This window comes from Megascapheus bottae, unplaced genomic scaffold, assembly GCF_031878675.1.
Source record: "Megascapheus bottae isolate mThoBot1 unplaced genomic scaffold, mThoBot2.hap1 HAP1_SCAFFOLD_37, whole genome shotgun sequence".
NCBI lineage: Eukaryota > Metazoa > Chordata > Mammalia > Rodentia > Geomyidae > Megascapheus > Megascapheus bottae.
This window is the reverse complement of record NW_028327804.1, coordinates 785,501-812,315: the sequence shown is the minus strand read 5'-3', so window position 1 is coordinate 812,315 and position 26,815 is coordinate 785,501.

Here is a 26,815-nt window from a genome sequence, read left to right as displayed (position 1 = left end):
CACATATCCTTACACTAACCGTAACCCTAAACCTTAACCTTACCCTAACCCTAACACTAAGCCTAACTCTTACCCGTACCCTAACGCTAACCCTAACCCTTCCCTAACCCTAATCCTAACACATATCCTTACACTAACCCTAACCCTAACCCTAACCCTAACGCTTACACTTACCTTAAACCTAAACCCAAACCTAACCCTAACCCTAACCCTAACCCCTAACCCTAAAACTAACCCTAAACCTAATCCTAACCCTAAGCCTAACCCTAAACCTAACCCTAACCCTTACCCTTATCCTAACCCTAACCCTAACCCTAACACTTAAACTTACCTTAAACCCTGCCCTAACCCTAAAGCTAACCCTAACCCTTACCCTAAACCTAACCCTTAACCTAACACTTACACTTACCTTAACCCTAAACCCAAACCTAACCCTAACCCTAACCCTAACCCTAACTCTTACCCTTACCCTAATCCTAACCCTAACTCTAACCCTAATCATAATCCTAACCATAACACTAAGCCTTACACTTACCCTAACCCTAATCCTTAGCCTTGCTCTAACCCTAACCCTAACCCTAACTCTAACCCTTACCCTAAACCTAACTCTAACCCTAACCCTAACCCTAACCCTTACCCTAAACCTAACTCTAACCCTAACCCTTACCCTTACCTTAACCCTAACCCTAACCCTAACCCTTACCTTACCGTAAGGCTAACACTAACCCTAACCCTAACCCTAACCCTTACCGTTACCCTAACCCTAACCCTATCCTAACCCCAACCCTAAACCTAACCCAAACCGTAACCCTAATCCTTACCCTTACCCTACCCCTAACCCTAAACCTAACCCTAACCCTAACCTTAACCCTAACCCTTACCCTTATACTTACCCTAACCCTAACCCTAACCATAACAGTAAACCTAACACTAACCCTAAACCTAACACTTACCCTTAGCCTAAACCTAACCCTAAACCTAACGCTAACCCTTAACATTACCCTCACCCTAACCCTAACCCTAACCCTAACCCTAAACCTAAACCTACTGCTAACCCTTAACATTACCATCACACTAACCCTAACCCTAACCCTAAACCTAACCCTAACCCAAAATCTAACCCTTACCCTTACCCTACCCTAACCCTAACCATAACCCCTAAGTCTAACCCTAACCCTAACGCTAACCCTTACCCTTATCCTAACTCTAACCCTAACCCTACCCCTTACCCTTACCCTAACCCTAAACCTAACCTTAACCCTACCCCTAACCCTAACCCTTACCCTTACCCTAACCCTATCCCTAACCCTAACAATAAACCTTACCCTTACCCTAACCCTAACCCTAAACCTTACCCTGAATCTAACCCTAACCCTAACCCCAACCCTAACCCTTACTCTTAACTTAACCCTAGCTCTAACCCTAACACTTACCCTTACCCTAACGCTAACCCTAACCCTAACCTTAACCCTAACCCTAACACATATTCTTCACCTAACCCTAACCCTAACAGTAACCCTAAACATAACCCTAACCCTAACCCTAATCCCTACCCTAACCCTAACGCTAACGCTAAACCTAACCTTACCCTAACCCTAACCCTAAACCTAAACCTAACACTTACGCTTACCCAAACCCTAAACCGAAACTTAACACTAACACTAACCCTAACTCTTACCCTTACTCTAACCCTAACCCTAACCCTAAACCTTACCCTTACCCTAAACCTAACGCTAACCCTAACCCTAACCCTTACCCTTACCCTAAACCTAACCCTAAACCTAACTCTTACCCTTACCCTAACGCTAACCCTAAGCCTAACCCTAACCCTAACACATATCCTTACACTAACCCTAACCCTACCCCTAACCCTTACACTTACCTTAACCCTCACCCCAAACCTAACCCTAACCTTAAGCCTAACCCTAACGCTTAAGCCTAACCTAACCCTAAACCTAACCCTTACCCTTATCCTAACCCTAACCCTAACCCTAACAATTACCATTACGCTAACAACTACCCTAACCCTAATACTAACCTTAACCATTTCCCTAACCCTAACCCTAACCTAACCCTTACCCTTACCTAACCCTAACCCTAACTCTTACCATTACCCAAACCCTAAAATTAACCCTAACCCTTATCCTTTCCCTAACCCTAACGCTAATCCTAACCCTAAACCTATCCCTTACCCTAAAACTAACACTTACACTTACCCTAACCCTAACCCTAAAACTAACAATAACACTTACCCTTACACTAACGCTAACATTAACCCTAACCTTAACACTAAACCTTACCCTAACACCTAACCCTAACCCCAAGCCTAACCCTAACCTTAGCCTTACCCTATACCTAACCCTAACCTTAAACCCAACCCTAAATCTAACCCTAACCATAACCCTAACCCTTACCCTAACACTAACCCTAACCATAACCCTAACAGTTAACACTAACCCTAACCCTAACCCTAACCCTTATCCTAACCCTAACCCTAACCGTAACCCTTAACCTAACCCTAATACTAACCCTAAACCCTAACCCTAACCCTAACCCTTACCCTTATCCTAACTCTAAACCTAACTCTAACCCTAACCATAACCCTAACCCTAACCCATACCTTAACCCTAACCCTAACCCTTATCCTAACCCTAAATCTAACCCTAACCCTAATCTCAACCTTAACCCTAACCCTAATCCTACCCTAACCCTAACGTTTACCCTTACCCTAACCCTAACCCTAACTCTAACCCTCTCCCTAACCCTAACCATAACCCTTACCCTAACCCTAACCCTAACCCCAACCTCAAACTTTACCCTAACGGTAACAGTAACCCTAAATCTTACCCTTACCCTAACCCTAACCCTAACCCTTTACCTTACCCTTACCCTAACCCTAACCCTAAACCTAACTCTCACCCTAACCTTAACCCTTACCCTTATCCTAACCCGAAACCTAACCCTAACCCCTATCCTAACAATAACAATAACCCTTACCCTTACCCTAACCCTAACACTAACCCTAACCTTAACCCTAACACTTACCCTAACCCTAACCCTAACCCTTATCTTTACCCTAACCCTAACCCTAAACTTAACCCCAACCCTAAACCTAAAACTAACCGTAACCCTTACCCTAACACTTACCCTAACCCTAACTCTAACCCTAACCCTAACACTTACCCTTACCCTAACCCTAACCCTAACACTTACACTAACCCTCACCCTAACCCTAACCCTACCACTAACCCTTACTCTTTCCCTAACCCTACCCTAACTCTAACCCTAACCCTTACCCTTAACCTAACCCTAACCCTAAACCTAACCCTAACCCTAACCCTACACCTAACCCTAACCTTAAGCCTACACTAACCCTAAACCTCACCCTTACCCTTACCCTAACCATACCCCTAAACCTAACCCTAACCGTAACCTTAACCCTAACCCTAACCCTAACCCTTAACCTTACCCTAACCCTATCCCTAACCTTAACCCCAACCCTAAATCTAACCCTAACCCTAAACCAACCCTTAACCTAACCCTAACCCTAACCCTTTCCCTTACCCTAACCCTAACCCTAAACTTAACCTATACCCTAAACCTAACACTAACCCTTAACCTAACACTTACCCTAAACCTATCCTAACCCTAACACTTACCCTTACCCTAACCCTAACCCTAACCCTAACCCTTACCCTAATCCTAACCCTAACCCTTACCCTAACCCTAACACTAACCCTAACCCTAACCCTAACCCTAACACTTACCCTAACCCTAAACCTAACCCTAACACATATCCTTACACTAACCCTAAACCTACCCCTAACCCTTACATTTACCTTAACCCTAACCCCAAACCTAACCCTAACCTTAAGCCTAACCCTAACGCTTAAGCCCAACCTAACCCTAAACCTAACCCTTACCCTTATCATAACCCTAACCCTAACCCTAACAATTACCATTACGCTAACACCTACCCTAACCCTACTGTTAACCTTAACCATTACCCTAACCCTAACCCTAACCCTAACCCTAACCTTTACCCTTACCTAACCCTAACCCTAACTCTTACCATTTCCCAACCCTAAACTTAATCCTAACCCTTAGACTTTCCCTAACCCTAACCCTAAAACTAACAATAACACTTACCCTTACACTAAAGCTAACATTAACCTTACCTTAACACTAACCCTTACACTAACACCTAACCCTAACCCCAAGCCTAACCCTAAACTTAGCCTTACCCTAACCCTAACCCTAACCTTAACCCCAACCCTAAACCTAACCCTAACCCTAACCCTTACCCTAACACTAACTCTAACCATAACCCTAACAGTTAACCCTAACCCTAACCCTAACCCTAACCCTTATCCTAACCCTAACCCTAACCCTAACCGTAACCCTTAACCTAACCCTAACAATAACCCTAAACCCTAACCCTAACCCTAACCCTTATCCTTACCCTAACTCTAACCCTAACCATAACCCTAACCCTAACCCATACCCTAACCCTAACCTTTACTCTAACCCTAACCCTAACCTCAACCTTAACCCTAACCCTAATCCTACCCTAACCCTAACCTTTACCCTTACATTAACCCTAACCTCACTCTAACCCTCTCCCTAACACTAACCATAACCCTTACCCTAACCCTAACCCTAACCCCAACCTCCAACTTAACCCTAACGGTAACCCTAACACTAAATCTTACCCTTACCCTAAGCCTAACCCTAACCCTAACCCTTACCCTTAACCTTACCCTAACCCTAAACCTAACTCTCACCCTAACCTTAACCCTTACACTTATTCTAACCCTAACCCTAACCCTAACCCCTAACCCTAACAATAACTATAACCCTTACCCTTACCCTAACCCTAACACCAACCCTAACCCTAACCCTAACACTTACCCTAATACTAACCCTAAACCCTAACCCTAACCCTAACCCTTACCCTTACCCTAACTCTAACCCTAACTCTAACCCTAACCATAACCCTAACCCTAAACCATACCCTAACCCTAACCCTAACCCTTATCCTAACCCTAACTCTAACCCTAACCCAATCTCAACCTTAACCCTAACCCTAATCCTACCCTAACCCTAACGTTTACCCTTACCCTAACCCTAACCCTAACTCTAACCCTCTCCCTAACCCTAACCTTAACCCTTACCCTAACCCTAACCCTAACCCCAACCTCAAACTTAACCCTAACGGTAACCCTAACCCTAAATCGTACCCTTACCCTAACCCTAACCCTAACCCTAAACCTTAACCTTACCCTTACCCTAACCCTAACCCTAAACCTAACTCTCACCCTAACCTTAACCCTTACCCTTATCCTAACCCGAAACCTAACCCTAACCCCTAACCTAACAATAACAATAACCCTTACCCTTACCCTAACCCTAACACTAACCCTAACCTTAACCCTAACACTTACCCTAACCCTAACCCTAACCCTTATCTTTAAACTAACCCTAACCCTAAACTTAACCCCAACCCTAAACCTAAAACTAACCGTAACCCTTACCCTAACACCTACCCTAACCCTAACTCTAACCCTAATCCTAACACTTCCCCTTACCCTAACCCTAACCCTAACCCTTACACTAACCCTCACCCTAACCCTAACCCTACCACTAACCCTTACCCTTTCCCTAACCCCACACTAACTCTAACCCTAACCCTTACCCTTAACCTAACCCTAACCCTAAACCTAAACCTAACCCTAACCCTAAACCTAACCCTAACCTTAAGCCTACACTAACCCTAAACTTAACCCTTACCCTTACCCTAACCCTACACCTAAACCTAACCCTAACCGTAACCTTAACCCTAACCCTAACCCTAACCCTTACCCTTACCCTAACCCTATCCCTAACCTTAACCCCAACCCTAAATCTAACCCTAACCCTAAACCAACCCTTACCCTAACCCTAACCCTAACCCTTTCCCTTACCCTAACCCTAACCCTAAACTTAACCCATACCCTAAACCTAACTCTAACCCTTAACCTAACACTTACCCTAAACCTATCCTAACCCTAACACTTACCCTTACCCTAACCCTAACCCTAACCCTAACCCTTACCCTAATCCTAACCCTAACCCTTACCCTAACCCTAGCACTAACCCTAACCATAACCCTAACCCTAACACTTACCCTTACCCTAACCCTAACCCTAACCTTAACCCCAACCCTAAACCTAACCCTAACCCTAAACCTAACCCTTACCCTTACCCTCACCCTAACCCTAACTCTAACCCTAACCCTAACCCTAACCCTTACCCTTACCCTAACCCTAACCCTAATCCTAACCCTTACCCTTAACCTAACCTTAACCTAACCCTAACGCTAACCCTAACCCTAACACTTACCAAAAACTTCACCGTAACCCTAACCCTTACCCTTACCCTAATCCTAACCCTAACCTTAACCCCAACCCTAAACCTAACCCTAAACCTAACCCTAACCCTTACCCTAAGCCTAATCCTAACCCTAACCCTAACACTTACCTTACGCTAACCCTAACCCTAACCCTAACCGTAACGTTAAACCTAAACCTAACCCTAAACCTTACCATTACCCTAAACCTAACCCTAAACCTAACACTAACCATAACCTTAACTCTAACCCTAACCCTTAAAGTTACCCTAACCCTAACCCCAAACCTAACCCTAACCCTAGCCCTAACCCTAACCCCTATGTCTAAACCTAACCCTAACCCTAACCCTTACCCTTATCCTAACACTAACCCTAACCCTAACACTTACCCTTACCCTAAGCCTAACGCTAACCCTAATCCTTACCGTAACCCTAAACCTAACCCTAACGCTAACCCTAACTCTTACCCTAACCCTAACCCTAACACTTACCCTAACCCTAAACCTAACCCTAACACATATCCTTACACTAACCCTAAACCTACCCCTAACCCTTACATTTACCTTAACCCTAACCCCAAACCTAACCCTAACCTTAAGCCTAACCCTAACGCTTAAGCCCAACCTAACCCTAAACCTAACCCTTACCCTTATCATAACCCTAACCCTAACCCTAACAATTACCATTACGCTAACACCTACCCTAACCCTACTGTTAACCTTAACCATTACCCTAACCCTAACCCTAACCCTAACCCTAACCTTTACCCTTACCTAACCCTAACCCTAACTCTTACCATTTCCCAACCCTAAACTTAATCCTAACCCTTAGACTTTCCCTAACCCTAACCCTAAAACTAACAATAACACTTACCCTTACACTAAAGCTAACATTAACCTTACCTTAACACTAACCCTTACACTAACACCTAACCCTAACCCCAAGCCTAACCCTAAACTTAGCCTTACCCTAACCCTAACCCTAACCTTAACCCCAACCCTAAACCTAACCCTAACCCTAACCCTTACCCTAACACTAACTCTAACCATAACCCTAACAGTTAACCCTAACCCTAACCCTAACCCTAACCCTTATCCTAACCCTAACCCTAACCCTAACCGTAACCCTTAACCTAACCCTAACAATAACCCTAAACCCTAACCCTAACCCTAACCCTTATCCTTACCCTAACTCTAACCCTAACCATAACCCTAACCCTAACCCATACCCTAACCCTAACCCTAACCTTTACTCTAACCCTAACCCTAACCTCAACCTTAACCCTAACCCTAATCCTACCCTAACCCTAACCTTTACCCTTACATTAACCCTAACCTCACTCTAACCCTCTCCCTAACACTAACCATAACCCTTACCCTAACCCTAACCCTAACCCCAACCTCCAACTTAACCCTAACGGTAACCCTAACACTAAATCTTACCCTTACCCTAAGCCTAACCCTAACCCTAACCCTTACCCTTAACCTTACCCTAACCCTAAACCTAACTCTCACCCTAACCTTAACCCTTACACTTATTCTAACCCTAACCCTAACCCTAACCCCTAACCCTAACAATAACAATAACCCTTACCCTTACCCTAACCCTAACACCAACCCTAACCCTAATCCTAACACTTACCCTAATACTAACCCTAAACCCTAACCCTAACCCTAACCCTTACCCTTACCCTAACTCTAACCCTCACTCTAACCCTAACCATAACCCTAACCCTAACCCATACCCTAACCCTAACCCTAACCCTTATCCTAACCCTAACTCTAACCCTAACCCAATCTCAACCTTAACCCTAACCCTAATCCTACCCTAACCCTAACGTTTACCCTTACCCTAACCCTAACCCTAACTCTAACCCTCTCCCTAACCCTAACCATAACCCTTACCCTAACCCTAACCCTAACCCCAACCTCAAATTTAACCCTAACGGTAACCCTAACCCTAAATCGTACCCTTACCCTAACCCTAACCCTAACCCTAAACCTTAACCTTACCCTTACCCTAACCCTAACCCTAAACCTAACTCTCACCCTAACCTTAACCCTTACCCTTATCCTAACCCGAAACCTAACTCTAACCCCTAACCTAACAATAACAATAACCCTTACCCTTACCCTAACCCTAACACTAACCCTAACCCTAACCTTAACCCTAACACTTACCCTAACCCTAACCCTAACCCTTATCTTTAAACTAACCCTAACCCTAACCTTAACCCCAACCCTAAACCTAAAACTAACCGTAACCCTTACCCTAACACTTACCCTAACCCTAACTCTAACCCTAAACCTAACACTTACCCTTACCCTAACCCTAACCCTAACCCTTACACTAACCCTCACCCTAACCCTACCCCTAAAACTAACCCTTACCCTTTCCCTCACCCTACCCTAACTCTAACCCTAACCCTTACCCTTAACCTAACCCTAACCCTAAACCTAACCCTAACCCTAACCCTAAACCTAACCCTAACCTTAAGCCTACACTAAACCTAAACCTAACCCTTACACTTACCCTACCCTACCCCTAAACCTAACCCTAACCGTAACCTTAACCCTAACCCTAACCCTAACCCTTACCCTTACCCTAACCCTATCCCTAACCTTAACCCCAACCCTAAATCTAACCCTAACCCTAAACCAACCCTTACCCTAACCCTAACCCTAACCCTTTCCCTTACCCTAACCCTAACCCTAAACTTAACCCATACCCTAAACCTAACCCTAACCCTTAACCTAACACTTACCCTAAACCTATCCTAACCCTAACACTTACCCTTACCCTAACCCTAACCCTAACCCTTACCCTAATCCTAACCCTAACCCTTACCCTAACCCTAGCACTAACCCTAACCCTAACCCTAACCCTAACACTTACCCTTACCCTAAACCTAACCCTAACCTTAACCCCAACCCTAAACCTAACCCTAACCCTGAACCTAAGCCTTACCCTTACCCTCACCCTAACCCTAACTCTAACCCTAACCCTAACCCTAACCCTTACCCTTACCCTAACCCTAACCCTAATCATAACCCTTACCCTTAACCTAACCTTAACCTAACCCTAACGCTAACCCTAACCCTAACACTTACCAAAAACTTCACCGAAACCCTAACCCTTACCCTTACCCTAATCCTAACCCTAACCTTAACCCCAACCCTAACCCTAAGCCTAATCCTAACCCTAACCCTAACACTTACCTTACGCTAACCCTAACCCTGACCCTTACCCTAATCCTAACCCTAACCCTTACCCTAACCCTAGCACTAACCCTAACCCTAACCCTAACCCTAACACTTACCCTTACCCTAAACCTAACCCTAACCTTAACCCCAACCCTAAACCTAACCCTAACCCTAACCCTAACCCTAATCCTAACCCTAACCTTAACCCCCACCCTAAACCTAATCCTAACCCTAACCCTAACCCTTACCCTAAGCCTAATCCTAACCCTAACCCTAACACTTACCTTACGCTAACCCTAACCCTAACCCTAACCGTAACGTTAAACCTAAACCTAACCCTAATCCTTACCATTACCCTAAACCTAACCCTAAACCTAACACTAACCATAACCTTAACTCTAACCCTAACCCTTAAAGTTACCCTAACCCTAACCCCAAACCTAACCCTAACCCTAGCCCTAACCCTAACCCCTATGTCTAAACCTAACCCTAACCCTAACCCTTACCCTTATCCTAACACTAACCCTAACCCTAACACTTACCCTTACCCTAAGCCTAACGCTAACCCTAATCCTTACCGTAACCCTAAACCTAACCCTAACGCTAACCCTAACTCTTACCCTAACCCTAACCCTAACACTTACCCTAACCCTAAACCTAACCCTAACACATATCCTTACACTAACCCTAAACCTACCCCTAACCCTTACATTTACCTTAACCCTAACCCCAAACCTAACCCTAACCTTAAGCCTAACCCTAACGCTTAAGCCCAACCTAACCCTAAACCTAACCCTTACCCTTATCATAACCCTAACCCTAACCCTAACAATTACCATTACGCTAACACCTACCCTAACCCTACTGCTAACCTTAACCATTACCCTAACCCTAACCCTAACCCTAACCCTAACCTTTACCCTTACCTAACCCTAACCCTAACTCTTACCATTCCCCAACCCTAAACTTAATCCTAACCCTTAGACTTTCCCTAACCCTAACCCTAAAACTAACAATACTTACCCTTACACTAACGCTAACATTAACCCTAACCTTAACACTAACCCTTACACTAACACCTAACCCTAACCCCAAGCCTAACCCTAAACTTAGCCTTACCCTAACCCTAACCCTAAACTTAACCCCAACCCTAAACCTAACCCTAACCCTAACCCTTACCCTAACACTAACTCTAACCATAACCCTAACAGTTAACCCTAACCCTAACCCTAACCCTAACCCTTATCCTAACCCTAACCCTAACCCTAACCGTAACCCTTAACCTAACCCTAACAATAACCCTAAACCCTAACCCTAACCCTAACCCTTATCCTTACCCTAACTCTAACCCTAACCATAACCCTAACCCTAACCCATACCCTAACCCTAACCCTAACCTTTACTCTAACCCTAACCCTAACCTCAACCTTAACCCTAACCCTAATCCTACCCTAACCCTAACCTTTACCCTTACATTAACCCTAACCTCACTCTAACCCTCTCCCTAACACTAACCATAACCCTTACCCTAACCCTAACCCTAACCCCAACCTCCAACTTAACCCTAACGGTAACCCTAACACTAAATCTTACCCTTACCCTAAGCCTAACCCTAACCCTAATCCTTACCCTTAACCTTACACTAACCCTAAACCTAACTCTCACCCTAACCTTAACCCTTACACTTATCCTAACACTAACCCTAACCCTAACCCCTAACCCTAACAATAACAATAACCCTTACCCTTACCCTAACCCTAACACTAACCCTAACCCTAACCCTAACACTTACCCTAACCCAAACCCTAACCCTTACCGTTACCCTAACCCTAACCCTAACCCTAACCTTAACCCCAACCCTAAACCTAAAACTAACCGTTACCCTTACCGTAACACTTACCCTAACCCTAATTATAACCCTAACCCTAACACTTACCCTTACCCTAACCCTAACCCTAACCCTTACCCTAACCCTAACACTAACCCTAACCCTACCACTTACCCTTACCCTAACCCTAGCCCTAAACTTACCCCAACCCTAAATCGAACCCTAATCCTAAACCAACACTAACCCTAACCCTAACCCTAACCCTTACCCTTACCCAAACCCTAACCCTAAACATAACCCATACCCTAACTCTAACCCTAACCCTAACCCTATCCTATCCCTAACACTTACCCTTACCCTAACCCTAACCCTAACCCTAACCCTTACCCTAATCCTAACCCTAATCCTTTCCCTAACCCTAACACTAACCCTAACCCTAACCCTTACCCTTACCCTAAACCTATCCCTAACCATAACCCCAACCCTGAACCTAACCCTAACCCTAACCCTAACCCTTACCCTTATCCTAACACTAACACTAACCCTAACCCTAACACTTACCCTTACCCTAACCCTAACCCTAACCCTAACCCCTAACCCTAAACCCTAACCCTAACCCTAACCCTAACCCTAAAACTAACCCTAACCCTAACCCTAACCCTAACCCTAACGCTAACCTTTACCCTTATCTTAACCCTAACCCTAACCCTACCCCTTACCCTTACACTAACCCTAAACCTAACTTTAACCCTACCCCTAACCCTTACCCTTACCCTAACCCTAACCCTAACCCTTACCCTTACCCTAACGCTAACCCTAACAGTAACCCTAACAATAACTCTAAACCTAACACATAACCTTACCCTAAACCTAACCCTAACCCTAACCCTAACCCTAAACCTAACCCTAACCCTTACCCTTACCCTAACCCTATCCCTAACCTTAACCCCAACCCTAAATCTAACCCTAACCCTAAACCAACCCTTACCCTAACCCTAACCCTAACCCTTTCCCTTACCCTAACCCTAACCCTAAACTTAACCCATACCCTAAACCTAACTCTAACCCTTAACCTAACACTTACCCTAAACCTATCCTAACCCTAACACTTACCCTTACCCTAACCCTAACCCTAACCCTAACCCTTACCCTAATCCTAACCCTAACCCTTACCCTAACCCTAGCACTAACCCTAACCATAACCCTAACCCTAACACTTACCCTTACCCTAACCCTAACCCTAACCTTAACCCCAACCCTAAACCTAACCCTAACCCTAAACCTAACCCTTACCCTTACCCTCACCCTAACCCTAACTCTAACCCTAACCCTAACCCTAACCCTTACCCTTACCCTAACCCTAACCCTAATCCTAACCCTTACCCTTAACCTAACCTTAACCTAACCCTAACGCTAACCCTAACCCTAACACTTACCAAAAACTTCACCGTAACCCTAACCCTTACCCTTACCCTAATCCTAACCCTAACCTTAACCCCAACCCTAAACCTAACCCTAAACCTAACCCTAACCCTTACCCTAAGCCTAATCCTAACCCTAACCCTAACACTTACCTTACGCTAACCCTAACCCTAACCCTAACCGTAACGTTAAACCTAAACCTAACCCTAAACCTTACCATTACCCTAAACCTAACCCTAAACCTAACACTAACCATAACCTTAACTCTAACCCTAACCCTTAAAGTTACCCTAACCCTAACCCCAAACCTAACCCTAACCCTAGCCCTAACCCTAACCCCTATGTCTAAACCTAACCCTAACCCTAACCCTTACCCTTATCCTAACACTAACCCTAACCCTAACACTTACCCTTACCCTAAGCCTAACGCTAACCCTAATCCTTACCGTAACCCTAAACCTAACCCTAACGCTAACCCTAACTCTTACCCTAACCCTAACCCTAACACTTACCCTAACCCTAAACCTAACCCTAACACATATCCTTACACTAACCCTAAACCTACCCCTAACCCTTACATTTACCTTAACCCTAACCCCAAACCTAACCCTAACCTTAAGCCTAACCCTAACGCTTAAGCCCAACCTAACCCTAAACCTAACCCTTACCCTTATCATAACCCTAACCCTAACCCTAACAATTACCATTACGCTAACACCTACCCTAACCCTACTGCTAACCTTAACCATTACCCTAACCCTAACCCTAACCCTAACCCTAACCTTTACCCTTACCTAACCCTAACCCTAACTCTTACCATTCCCCAACCCTAAACTTAATCCTAACCCTTAGACTTTCCCTAACCCTAACCCTAAAACTAACAATACTTACCCTTACACTAACGCTAACATTAACCCTAACCTTAACACTAACCCTTACACTAACACCTAACCCTAACCCCAAGCCTAACCCTAAACTTAGCCTTACCCTAACCCTAACCCTAAACTTAACCCCAACCCTAAACCTAACCCTAACCCTAACCCTTACCCTAACACTAACTCTAACCATAACCCTAACAGTTAACCCTAACCCTAACCCTAACCCTAACCCTTATCCTAACCCTAACCCTAACCCTAACCGTAACCCTTAACCTAACCCTAACAATAACCCTAAACCCTAACCCTAACCCTAACCCTTATCCTTACCCTAACTCTAACCCTAACCATAACCCTAACCCTAACCCATACCCTAACCCTAACCCTAACCTTTACTCTAACCCTAACCCTAACCTCAACCTTAACCCTAACCCTAATCCTACCCTAACCCTAACCTTTACCCTTACATTAACCCTAACCTCACTCTAACCCTCTCCCTAACACTAACCATAACCCTTACCCTAACCCTAACCCTAACCCCAACCTCCAACTTAACCCTAACGGTAACCCTAACACTAAATCTTACCCTTACCCTAAGCCTAACCCTAACCCTAATCCTTACCCTTAACCTTACACTAACCCTAAACCTAACTCTCACCCTAACCTTAACCCTTACACTTATCCTAACACTAACCCTAACCCTAACCCCTAACCCTAACAATAACAATAACCCTTACCCTTACCCTAACCCTAACACTAACCCTAACCCTAACCCTAACACTTACCCTAACCCAAACCCTAACCCTTACCGTTACCCTAACCCTAACCCTAACCCTAACCTTAACCCCAACCCTAAACCTAAAACTAACCGTTACCCTTACCGTAACACTTACCCTAACCCTAATTATAACCCTAACCCTAACACTTACCCTTACCCTAACCCTAACCCTAACCCTTACCCTAACCCTAACACTAACCCTAACCCTACCACTTACCCTTACCCTAACCCTAGCCCTAAACTTACCCCAACCCTAAATCGAACCCTAATCCTAAACCAACACTAACCCTAACCCTAACCCTAACCCTTACCCTTACCCAAACCCTAACCCTAAACATAACCCATACCCTAACTCTAACCCTAACCCTAACCCTATCCTATCCCTAACACTTACCCTTACCCTAACCCTAACCCTAACCCTAACCCTTACCCTAATCCTAACCCTAATCCTTTCCCTAACCCTAACACTAACCCTAACCCTAACCCTTACCCTTACCCTAAACCTATCCCTAACCATAACCCCAACCCTGAACCTAACCCTAACCCTAACCCTAACCCTTACCCTTATCCTAACACTAACACTAACCCTAACCCTAACACTTACCCTTACCCTAACCCTAACCCTAACCCTAACCCCTAACCCTAAACCCTAACCCTAACCCTAACCCTAACCCTAAAACTAACCCTAACCCTAACCCTAACCCTAACCCTAACGCTAACCTTTACCCTTATCTTAACCCTAACCCTAACCCTACCCCTTACCCTTACACTAACCCTAAACCTAACTTTAACCCTACCCCTAACCCTTACCCTTACCCTAACCCTAACCCTAACCCTTACCCTTACCCTAACGCTAACCCTAACAGTAACCCTAACAATAACTCTAAACCTAACACATAACCTTACCCTAAACCTAACCCTAACCCTAACCCTAACCCTAAACCTAACCCTAAACCTTACCCTTACACTCACCCTAACCCTAACCTTAAACATAACCCTAACTCTAACACTAACACTAAACTAAAACCTAACCCTTATCCTTACCGTAACCTAAACCTAACCGTAACCCTAAAATTAACCCTTACCTTTACCCTAACCCCTACCCTAAACCTGACCCTAATCCTTACCCTTACCCTAAGCGTAACCCTAAACCTAAGCCTAACCCTAAACTTAACCCTAAGCCTTACCCTTAACCTAACCCTAACACTAACCCAAAACCTAACCATAACCCTAACCCCAACTCTTACCCTTACCCTAACCCTAACCCTAACCCTAAATCTAACCCTTACCCTTACCCTAACACTAACCCTAACCCTAACCGTAACCCTAAAACGTACCCTCACCCTAACCGTAACCCTAAACCTTACCCTAACCCTAACCCTAACCTAACCCTAACCCTAAACCTAACACTTCCCTTACCCTAACGCTAACCCTAAACCTCACCCTAACTCTAACCCTAACCCCTAAACCTAACCCTAACCCAAACCTTTACCCTTACCCTAACCCTATCCCTAATCCTAACCAGAACACTTATCCTAACCCTAACCCTAACACTAAACCTTACGCTTACCCTTACCCTAACCCTAAACCTAATCCTAACCCTAACACTAACCATAACCCTAAAACTTACTCTTACCCTAAACCTAACCCTAACCCTTATCCTAAACCTAACCCTAACCCTAACCCTAACCCTTACCCTTACCTTAACCCTAAACCTAACCCTAACCCTAACGCATACCCTTACTCTAACCCTAACCCTAACCCTAACCGTAACCCTAAACCTAACCCTAAACCGAACCGTAACCCTAAGCCTAACCGTTACCCTAACCCTAACCTTAACCCCAACACTACACCTAACCCTAACCATAACCCTAACCCTAACCCTTACCCTTACCCTAACCCTAACCCTAACCCTAACCCTAACCCTTACCCTAACCCTAACCCTAACCCTAACCCTAACCCTAAACATAACCCTAACCCTAACACAGAATCTAACCCTTACACTAAACCTAACCCTAACCCTTACCAAACCTAACCCTAAACCTAACTCTAACCCTAACCCTAACCCAAACCCTTACCCTAACCCTAACCCTAAACCTAACCCTAACCTTAACCCTAACCCTAACCCTAACCCTTACCCTTACCTTAAACCTAACCCTAAACCTAACTGTAACCCTAACCCTAACAATAACCCTTACCCTAACCCTAACCTTAACCCCAACACTACACCTAACCCTAATCCTAACCCTTACCCTTACCCTAACACTAACCCTAACCCTAACCCTAACCTTAACTGAAACCCTTACCCTAAATCTAACCCTAAACCTAACCCTAACCCTAACACTGAATCTAACCCTTACACTAACCCTAACCCTAACCCTAACCCTAACCGTAACCCTAACCCAAACCCTTACCCTAACCCTAACCCTAAACCTAACCCTAACCTTAACCCTAACCCTAACCCTGACCCTTACCCTTACCCTAAACCTAACCCTAAACCTAACCCTAAACCTAACCCTAACCCTGACCCTTACCCTTACCCTAAACCTAACCCTAAACCTAACCCTAAACCTAACCCTAACCTAAGGTAAACCCTAACCCTAACGGTAACCTTTGCCCTTACACTAACCAGCCCTAAACCTAACCCTTACTCTAACCCTAACCCTAAAGCTAACCCTTACACTTACCCTAACCCTAAACCTATCCCTAACCCTAACCCTAACCCCTAACCCTAAACCAAACCCAAACCCTAACCCTTACCCTTATTCTAACAGTAACCCTAACCCTAACACTTCCCCTTACCCTAAACCCTACCCTAACCCTAACCCTAAACCTAACCCTTCCCCTTACCCTAATCCTAAACCTAACCCTAACCCTTACCCTTACCCTAAACCTAACCCTAACCCTAGCCCTAAACCTTGCCCTTAGAGTAAACCTAACCTCACCTTACCCTAAACCTATCTCTAAACCTAACCCTAACCCTTACCCTTACCTTAACCCTAACTCTAACCATAAACCTTACCCTTACCCTAACACTTATGCTAACCCTAACCCTAACCCTAACCTTTACCCTTACTCTATCTCTAACCCTAACCATAACCCCAACCCTAAACATAAACCTAACCATAAGCCTAACCTTTACCCTAACCCTAACCCTAACCCTTACCCTAACACTAACACTTACCCTTACCCTAACCCTAACCCTAACCCTTTTCCTAACCCTAACCCTAAACCTAAACCTAACCATTAACCTAACCCTAACACTTACCCTAACCCCTAAACCTAACCCTTACCATAACACTAACCCCAACACTAACCATAACCCCTAAACCTAACCCTCACCCTAACACTAACCCCTAACCCTAAGCATAACCCTAACACTAACCCTTAACCTTACCCTAACCCTAAACCTAACCATAACCCCAACCCTAACCCTAACCCTTATCCTTACCCTAACCCTAACACTAACCCTAACGCTAAATGTTACCCTTACCCTAAACCTGACCCTAACCCTTACGCTAAACCTAACCCTAACTCTAACCCTAACCCTTACCCTTACCTTAACCCTAAACATAACCCTTACCCTTACCCTAACGCTAACCCTAACCCTAACCCTAAAAGTAACTCTAACCCTAACCTTTATCCTTACCCTAACCCTAATCCTAACCCTAACCATAAACCTAACCCTAACCCGAAACCTAACCCTAACCCTTACCCTTACCCTCACCCTAACCCTAACCTTAAACCTAACCCTAACTCTAAACCTAACCCTAAACTTAACCCTAACCCTTATCCTTACCGTAACCTAACCCTAAAGCTAACCCTAACCCTAACCCTAACCCTAAACTTAACCCTTACCTTTACCCTAACCCAACCCTAAACCTAACCCTAATCCATACAATTACCCTAAGCCTAACCCTAACCCTAAGCCTAACCCTAAACTTAACCCTAAGCCTTACCCTTAACCTAACCCTAACACTAACCAAAACCTAACCCTAACCCTAACCCTAACCCTAACTCTTACCCTTACCCTAACCCTAACCCTAATTCTAACCCTTACAATTACCCTAAACCTAACCCTAAACCTAACACTAATCCTAACCCTAACACGAACCCTTACCATAACTCTAACCCTAACACTTATCCTAACCCTAACACTAAACCTAACCCTAACTCTAACAATTACCCTAACACGAACCCTAAACCTTACCCTTAACCTAACCCTAACCCTAACCCTTACCCTAACCCTAACCCTAACCCCTAACCCTAACCATTAACCTAACCCTAACCCTAACCCTTACCCTTACCCTAATCCTATTCCGAACTCTAACCCTAAACCTAACCCTAACCCTAAGCCTAACCCCTAACCTAACCCTAACCCTAACCCTTACCCGAACATTAACACTAACCCTAACCTTAACCCTAACCCTAACCCTAACCCTTACCCTTACCCTAACCCTAAACTTAAAAATAACCCTAACCCTAACCCTTGCCCTTACCCTAACCCTAACCCTATCCCTAAACCTTACCCTTACACTAAACCTAACCCTAACCCTTACCCTAAACCTCACCCTAACACTAACCCTAACCCTTACCTTTACCTTAACCCTACCCATAACCCTAAACCTTGCCCTTACCCTAACACTTACCTTAACCCTAACCCTAACCCTTACCCTAACACTCACCCTAACCCTAACCGCTAACCCTAACACTAACACTAACCCTAACCCTAACCCTTACCAATATCCTAACCCTAACCCTAACCCTAACACTTACCCTTACCCTCACCCCTACCCTAACCCTAACACTAACACTAACACTTACCCTTACCCTAACCCTAACCCTAAACTAAATCTAACCCTTACCCTACAGTAAACCTAACCATAAACCTAACCCTAACCCTTACGCTACACCTAACCCTAACCCTAACCTTTACCCTAACCCTAACCTTAACCCCAACACTAACCATAACCCTAACACTTACCTTAACCCTAACCCTAACCCTAACCTTTACCCTTACCCTAACCCTAACCCTAACATTAACCCCAACCCTAAACCTAGCCCTAACCCTACCCTAACACTAACACTTACCCTTACCCTAACCCTAACCCTATCCCCTAACCCTCACCCTCACCCTAACCCTAACACTAACCCTAACAACTAACCCTAACCCTAACCCTAACACTAACCCCTAAGCCTAAACCTAACCCTAACCCTTACCCTTATCCTAACCCGAACCATAACCGTAACCTCTACCCTAACCCTAACCCTAACCCTTACCCTAACCCTATCCCTAACCCTAACCCTTACTCTTACCCTAACCCTAAACCTAACCATAAACGTAACCCTAACCCAAATCCTTACCCTTACCCTTACCCTAACCCTAACCCTAACCCTAAACCATACCCTTACACTAAACCTAACCCTAACCCTTACGCTAAACCTAACCCTAACCCTAACTCTAACGCTTACCCTTACCTTAACCCTTACCCTAAACTTAAACCTTACCGTTACCCTAACTCCAACCCTAACCCTAAACCTAACCGTAACCCTAACCCTAACACATACCCTTACCCTAGCCCTAACCCTAACCATAACCCTAACCATAACCCTAAACATAACCCTAACCCTTACCCTTACCCACACCCTAACCCTAAACTTATACCTAATCCTAACTCTATCCCTAACCCTAAACTTAACCCTAACCCTTACACTACACCTAACCCTAACCCTAACTCTAACACTTACCCTTACCTTAAACCTAAACCTGACCCTAAACCTTACCCTTTTCCTAACGCTAACCCTAACCCTAAACCTAACCCTAACCCTAAACCTAACACATACCCTTACCCTAAACCTAACCCTAACCGTAACCCTAATCCTAACCCTAACCCTAAACCTTATCCTTACCCTAACCCTAACCCTAACTCTAACCCTAAACCTAACCCTAACTCTAAACTTAACCCTTATCTTTACCCTAACCCTAACCTTAAACCTAACCCTAACCTTTACCCTTACCCTAACCCTAAACCTAACCCAAACCCTGACCTTAACTGTAACCCTTACCCTCACCCTAACCCTAACCCTAACACTGAATCTAACGCTAACCCTTACAATAACCATAACCCTAAACCTAACCCTAACCCTTACCATTCCCCAACCCTAACTCTAACCCTAACCCTTACCCTTACCCTAACCCTATCCCTAACACTGAATCTAACCCTAACCCTAACCCTAAACCTTACCCTAACCGTAAACCTAACCCTTACCCTTACCCTAAAGCTAACCCTAACCCTAAACCTAACCCATAACCCGAACCCTAACCCTTACCTTTACCGTTACCCTAGCCCTAACCCTAACCCTAAACCTAACCCTAACCAGAACACTTACCCTAACCCTAACTCTAACACTTACCCTTACCCTAACCCTAACGCTAACCCTAACCCTTACCCTAATCCTAACCCTAACCCTTACCCTAACCCTAACACTAATCCTAACCCAACCCCTAACCCTAACCCTTAACAAAAACCGAACCCGAAACCTAACCCTAACCCTTACCCTTACCCTAACCCTAAACCTAACTCTAACCCTAACCCTAACCTTAACCCTAACCCTAACCCTAACCCTAACCCTTACCCAGACCCTAAACCTAACCCTAAACCTAACACTAAACCTAACCCTAACCCTAACCTTAACCCTAACCCTTGCCCTTACCCTAACCCTACCCTAACCCTAAACCTTACTCTAACCCTAACCCTAAACCTAACCCTTACACTTACCCTAACCCTAAACCTAACCCTATCCCTAACCCCTAACCCTAACCCTAACCCTAAACCTAACCCTTACCCTAACCCTAACACTAACACTAACCCTTCCCCTTACCCTAATCCTAAACCTAATCCTAAACCTAACCCTAACCCTTATCCTTACCCTAACACTAGTCCTAACCCTAAACCTTACCCTTACACTAAACCTAACGCTAACCTTACCATAAACCTAACCCTAACCCTAAACCTTACCCTTACCTTAATCCTAACCCTAAGCTTAAACCTTACACTTACCCTAACAGTTACCCTAACCCTAACCCTAACCCTAACCTTTACCCTAACCCTAACCCTAACCCTAACCCTTATCCTTAGCCTAACCCTAAAACTAACCCTAACCCTAAAACTTACCCTTACCCTAAACCTAACCCTAACCCATACGCTAAACCTAAACCTAACCCTAACACTTACCCTTACCTTAACCCTAACCCTGACCCTAACCCTTACACTTACCCTAAGGCTAACCCTAACCCTAAACCTAAGAGTAACTCTAAACCTAACACATAACCTTACCCTAACCCTAACCCTAACCCTAACCATAACCCTAACCCTAACCCTAAACCTAAACCTTACCCTTACCCTAACCCTAACCCTAACCTTAAATCTAACCCTAACTCTAACCCTAACACTAAACTTAACCCTAACACTTATCCTTACCGTAACCCAAACCTAACCGTAACCCTAAAATTAACCCTTACCTTTACCATAACCCAAACCCTAAACCTAACCCTAACCCTAACCCTAACCCTAACTCTTACCCTTACCCTAACCCTAACCCTAACCCTAAATCTAACCCTTATCCATACCATAACCCTAACCCTAAACCTAACCCTAACACTAACCCTAACCCTAACACCTAACCCTAAACCTAACCCTAACCCTTACCCTAACCCTAACCCTCACCCTAACACTAACCCTAACCCTAACCCTTACCCTTAACCTTACCCTAACACTAACCCTAAACCTAACTCTCACCCTAACCTTAACCCTTACACTTATCCTAACCCTAACCCTAACACTAACCCCTAACCCTAACAATAACAATAACCCTTACCCGTACTCTAACCCTAACACTAACCCTAACCCTAACCCTAACACTTACCCTAACCCTAACCCTAACCCTTACCGTTACCCTAACCCTAACCTTAACCCCAAACCTAAACCTAAAACTAACCGTAACCCTTACCGTAACACTTACCCTAACCCTAATTCTAACCCTAACCCTAACCCTAACCCTTACCCTAACCCTAACACTAATCCTAACCCTAACCCTAACCCTACCACTTACCCTTACCCTCACCCTAGCCCTAAGCTTACCCCAACCCTAAATCTAACTCTAAACCTAAACCAACCCTTACCCTAACCCTAACCCTAACCCTTACCCTTACCCAAAACCTAAACCTAAACTTAACCCATACCCTAACCCTAAACCTAACCCTAACCCTATCCTAACCCTAACACTTACCCTTACCCTAACCCTAACCCTAACCCTTACCGTTACCCTAATCCTAACCCTAAACGTTTCCCTAACCCTAACACTAACCCTAAGCCTAACCCTTACCCTTACCCTAAACCTATCCCTAACCTTAACCCCAACCCTGAACCTAACCCTAAACCTAACCCTAACCCTTACCCTTATCCTAACACTAACACTAACCCTAACCCTACCCCTTACCCTTACCCTAAACCTAACCCTAAAACTAACCCCTGACCCTAACCCTAACCCTAACGCTAACCCTTACCCTAACCCTAACCCTAACACTAACCCTAACCCTACCCCTTACCCTTACACTAACCCTAAACCTAACCTTAACCCTACCCCTAACCCTTACGCTTACCCTTACCCTAACCCTAACCCTAACCCTAACCTTTACCCTTACCCTAACGCTAACCCTAACCCTAACCCTAACAGTAACTCTAAACCTAACACATAACCTTACCCTAACCCTAACCCTAACCCTAACCCTAACTCTAACCCTAAACTTTACCCTTACCGTCACCCTAACCCTAACCTTAAACATAACCCTAACTCTAACACTAACACTAAACTAAACCCTAACCCTTATCCTTACCGTAACCTAAACCTAACCGTAACCCTAAAATTAACCTTTACATTTACCCTAACCCCTACCCTAAACCTAACCCTAATCCTTACCCTTACCCTAAGCGTAACCCTAAACCTAAGCCTAACCCTAAACTTAACCCTAAGCCTTACCCTTAACCTAACCCTAACACTAACCCAAAACCTAACCCTAAACCTAACCCCAACTCTTACCCTTACCCTAACCCTAACCCTAACCCTAAATCTAACCCTTACCCTTACCCTAACACTAACCCTAACCCTAACCCTAACCCTAACACTTACCCTCACACTAACCCTAACCCTAAACCTAACCCTAACCCTAACCCTAACCTAACTCTAACCCTAACGCTAACACTTGCCCTTACCCTAACCCTAACCCTAAACCTCACCCTAACTCTAACCCTAACCCCTAACCCTAACCCTAACCCAAACCTTTACCCTTACCCTAACCCTATCCCTAACCCTAACCAGAACACTTATCCTAACCCTAACCCTAACACTAAACCTTACGCTTACCCTTACCCTAACCCTAAACCTAACCCTAACCCTAATACTAACCATAACCCTAAAACTTACTCTTACCCTAAACCTAACCCTAAACATTATCCTAAACCTAACCCTAACCCTAACCCTAACCCTTACCCTTACCTTAACCCTAACCTTCACCCTAACCCTAACGCATACCCTTACTCTAACCCTAACCCTAACCCTAACCGTAACCCTAAACCTAACCCTAAACCTAACACTTACCCTTACCTTAACCCTAACCCTAACCCTAACACTTACCCTTACCCTAACGCTAACCCCAACACTAACCCTAACCCTAACCCTTACCCTAAACCTAACCCTAACCCTAACCCTAAACCTTACCCTTATCCTAACTCTAACCCTAACCCTAAACCTTACCCTTACCCTAAACGTAACCTGAACCCTTACCCTAAACCTAACCCTATCCCTAACCCTTACCCTAACCCTAACCTTAACCCCAACACTACACCTAACCCTAACCCTAACCCTAACCCTAACCCTAACTCTTACCCTAACCCTAACCCTAACCCTAAACATAACCCTAACCCTAACACAGAATCTAACCCTTACACTAAACCTAACCCTAACCCCTACCAAACCTAACCCTAAACCTAACTCTAACCCTAACCCTAACCCTAACCCTAACCCTTACCCTAACCCTAACCCAAACCCTTACCCTAACCCTAACCCTAAACCTAACCCTAACCTTAACCCTAACCCTAACCCTAACCCTTACCCTTACCTTAAAGCTAACCCTAAACCTAACTGTAACCCTAACCCTAACCGTAACCCTTATCCTAACCCTAACCTTAACCCCAACACTACACCTAACCCTAATCCTAACCCTTACCCTTACCCTAACACTAACCCTAACCCTAAACCTGACCTTAACTGTAACCCTTACCCTAACCCTAACCCTAACCCTAACCTTAACCGTAACTCTAACCCAAACCCTTACCCTAACCCTAACCCTAAACCTAACCCTAACCTTAACCCTAACCCTAACCCTAACCCTTACCCTTACCCTAAACCTAACCCTAAACCTAAAACTAAACCTAACCCTAACCCTAACCTAAACCCTAACCCTAACCCTAACCTTTGCCCTTACACTAACCCTAGCCCTAAACCTAACCCTTACTCTAACCCTAACCCTAAAGCTAACCCTTACACTTACCCTAACCCTAAACCTAACCCTAACCCTAACCCTAACCCCTAACCCTAAACCAAACCCTAACCCTAACCCTTACCCTTATTGTAACAGTAACCCTAACCCTAACACTTCCCCTTACCCTAAACCCTACCCTAACCCTAAACCTAAACCTAACCCTTCCCCTTACCCTAATCCTAAACCTAACCCTAACCCTTACCCTAACCCTAACCCTAACCCTAGCCCTAAACCTTGCCCTTAGAGTAAACCTAACCTAACCTTCCCCTAATCCTAACTCTAAACCTAACCCTAACCCTTACCCTTACCTTAACCCTAACTCTAACCATAAACCTTACCCTTACCCTAACACTTAGGCTAACCCTAACCATAACCCTAACCTTTACCCTTACTCTAACTCTAACCCTAACCATAACCCCAACCCTAAACATAAACCTAACCCTAAGCCTAACCTTTACCCTAACCCTAACCCTTACCCTAACACTAACACTTACCCTTACCCTAACCCTAACCCTAACCCTTTTCCTAACCCTAACCCTAAACCTAACCCTAACCATTAACCTAACCCTAACACTAACCCTAACCTCTAAAACCTAACCCTTACCATAACCCTAACCCCAACACTAACCATAACCCCTAAACCTAACCCTCACCCTAACACTAACCCCTAACCAAAGCATAACCCTAACACTAAGCCTTAACCTTACCCTAACCCTAAACCTAACCCTAACCCCAACCCTAACCCTAACCCTTATCCTTACCCTAACCCTAACACTAACCCTAACGCTAAACATTACCCTTACCCTAAACCTGACCCTAACCCTTACGCTAAACCTAACCCTAACTCTAACCCTAACCCTTACCCTTACCTTAACCCTAACCATAACCCTTACCCTTACCCTAACGCTAACCCTAACCCTAACCCTAACAGTAACTCTAACCCTAACCTTCATCCTTACCCTAACCCTAATCCTAACCCTAACCATAAACCTAAACCTAACCCGAAACCTAACCCTAACCCTTACCCTTACCCTCACCCTAACCCTAACCTTAAACCTAACCCTAACTCTAATCCTAACACTAAACTTAACCCTAACCCTTATCCTTACCGTAACCTAACCCTAAACCTAACCCTAACCCTAACCCTAACCCTAAACTTAACCCTTACCTTTACCCTAACCCCAACCCTAAACCTAACCCTAATCCTTACAATTACCCTAAGCCTAACCCTAACCCTAAGCCTAACCCTAAACTTAACCCTAAGCCTTACCCTTAACCTAACCCTAACACTAACCCAAAACCTAACCCTAACCCTAACCCTAACCCTAACTCTCACCCTTACCCTAACCCTAACCCTAACCCTAAATCTAACCCTTACACATACCCTAAACCTAACCCTAAACCTAACACTAATCCTAACCCTAACACGAACCCTTACCATAACTCTAACCCTAACAATTATCCTAGCCCTAACACTGACCATAACCCTAACTCTAACAATTACCCTTACCCTAACCCTAACCCTAACCCTTACCCTAACCCTAACCCCTAACCCTAAACATTAACCTAACTATAACCCTAACCCTTACCCTTACCCTAACCCTATTCCGAACTCTAACCCTACCCCTACCCCTAACCCTAAGCCTAACCCCTAACCTAACCCTAACCCTAACCCTTACCCTAACATTAACCAAAACCCTAACCTCTACCCTAACCCTAAC